This window comes from Mus caroli, chromosome 5 (assembly GCF_900094665.2).
Source record: "Mus caroli chromosome 5, CAROLI_EIJ_v1.1, whole genome shotgun sequence".
NCBI lineage: Eukaryota > Metazoa > Chordata > Mammalia > Rodentia > Muridae > Mus > Mus caroli.
Genome location: NC_034574.1, coordinates 127,256,139 through 127,258,862, shown reverse-complemented (window position 1 = coordinate 127,258,862; position 2,724 = coordinate 127,256,139).

Genomic DNA, 2,724 nt, shown 5'->3' with positions numbered 1-2,724 from the left:
ACCCTGTCTCAAAAAAAAAAAAAAAAAAAAAAAAAAAAAAAAAAAAAAAAGGATTAATATAAAGCCAGGCATGATAGTTCACATCTGTAATCCTAGAACTTGAAAGGCAGATTGTAGAAAATAAAGAGTCCCAGGCCATCCTTGGCTATCTAGCCTGGGCTACCTAGTGAGATCCTAACTCAAAACAACAAAATGAAAGGAACACAGGGTGGGGTGGGGGGAGGGGCTGTCAGCAGCAGGGCACTGCCCTAGCAGAGGATAAGGCTGTGTGTGTGGATCATCTCGAGAACACCAAAAAATAAAACAGGGGGTGGGGGAGGGGGGCTTCCAAACCGAGGTGCAGATGGAAGCCACAGAAACCCCTCAGGCAGGACTTTACCCTGCCTACGTGCTTGCTGCTCTGTCAGTTAAGAGTCTCTTTGAGCTTCATGTCCCCAGATACAAGGTAGGGATGTTGTTGAATGTGGTGGTATCTGTCACCTCAGTCTTGGGAGGCTGATGCAGAAGAGTTGCCTGGAATTCAAGGCCAGCCTGGGCTGCAGCAGGAGACTGTCTCAACAAGCAAACAAACCCAGGTCTGGAGACAGCACGGTGCGATGGTTAAGGGCACCTGCTTCTCCTTGTAGAGAAGCTGCATTTGGTTCCCAGCACCTACATTAGGAGGCTCACTGGCACGCGTAACTCCAGCTTCGGGGGACTTTGACACCCTGCTCTGGCCTCCAGGAGCACCTGCACTCATATGCACACATCCACACACAGGGACACATAATAAAATTAAACAGACAAACAAATCCGGCAGCTTTCTGGAACTTGTGAAGGGTCCTGGTTGGGAGGAAGGAGGAGCCCCGGCCTGCCCGCCTGCCCTCCCTCCCTCGGTAGCAGCCCCATCCCCCTGCTGTCCCTCAAACTCCAGGAAGCAGGGGCCTCACGCTTGCCTCTATCACAATATTTACCAACAGCGTTGCAATTGAGCCAGACGGCTTGGCAATTATAATCACGTTATCATTATTGCTGATAATTTTGATCATAAGCATAAATTATAAACAGGAGCAGGGCCCAGCGGGTGGGGCATTGCACCTCTGGGAGGGAGTGTGGGGCAGCCTCTCTCACCCTATTTCCCTCCTGGCCAAGTATCCCCTTCATGAGGCCTGACCTAAGAGAGATTGGTGACCCCACGTAGCTTTTCCAGCCAGGGTCCCTGGGCTAACCCGACTGTCTCCTGCGAAGACTCACTCTGCCTCACTCTGCCGCACACAAACTATTAAGGTGCAATTATGAAGGAGCCCGGGCGCTCCAAATTGATCTCTCAGTAACGCCACAGCTGCAACCATGGAGACGGGCCGAGTCAATTACATGCCTGGCTCTGTTCTTCAAAGATTCCAAAGGAGGAGAGGCAACAGAGGCGGGGGCAGGGGGTGGAGAGAGGTAGAAAAGGAACCAGGGCTAAGGAGACACCCAGAGACGCAGGAAGTCAGAAACGGAGAAATTATGTATTCTCAGAGACACCTTAAGAGAGGCAGGGACCCTGAGACAGAGAGAAGCAAGCGGTGCAGGGTAGCTGAGACACTTGAGTGAGCAAGCAGGACAGTGTTCACTTCAATCCTAGCACTGGGAAGGCAGAAGCAGGAGGATTGGTAGTTTGGGGCCAGCCTGGGATGCATAGCAACTTGAGGGCCAGCCTGTGCTACCTACCTAGAAATAGAGCAAGATGCCTGGCAGTGGTGGCGCATGTCTTTAATCCCAGCACTCGGGAGGCAGAGGCAGGCGGATTTCTGAGTTCGAGGGCAGACTGGTCTACACAATCAGTTCTAAGACAACCCAGGCTACACAGAGAAACTCTATCTAGAAAAACAAAACAAAACAAACAAAAGATAATAATAAAAGAGAAGAAAGAAAGAAAGAAAGAAAGAAAGAAAGAAAGAAAGAAAGAAAGAAAGAAAAAGAAAGAAAGGAAGGAAGAAAGAAAAAAGAATAGAGCATGACTCTATTCAACAACAGCAAAAAAAAAAAAAAAAAAAGGAGTTACGGGAGGCCATTTGAAAAATCAGAGCCTGGGGCTGAAGATGTGGCTCAGCAGTTCTACACACTTGCTGCTCTTGTGAAGAACTAGAATTCATTTCCCAGCACACCATGTACATACCCCTAACCACACCCCAGTACACACACACACACACACACATATAGACATGCGTGCACGCATGCCCATGTGCACACACACGTATATGCATATATATGCAAAATATATACATATATATGAGCAAAAATACACATACATGCACATATATAAATAAATACATATATATGAGCAAAAATATACATATATATGCAAAAATACTCATTCTATTATGGGTGTGTGTGTGTGTGTGTGTGTGTGTGTTGGCACATGCCTAAGATCTCAGCATTCTAGAGGTGGTGTAGGCAGGAGGATCAAAAGATCAGAAGTTCTAGGCTGTGGGGAGTGGCCCATGCCTTTAATTCCACAAGTACTGGAAAGCTGAGATAGGCAGACCTCTGTGAGTCTAAGCCCAGCCTGGGATACACAGGACCCTGTTTTAAAAAAGTCCCAATATTTCCACACCCTAAATATTACTTTCTGTTTGAGCTCCATGGTGGAATGAGAATAATAGTCTTTCTCTCTCTCTTTTCCTTCCTCCTTTCTCCCTTTCCTTCTTTCTTTCTTTCTTTCTTTCTTTCTTTCTTTCTTTCTTTCTTTCTTTCTTTCTT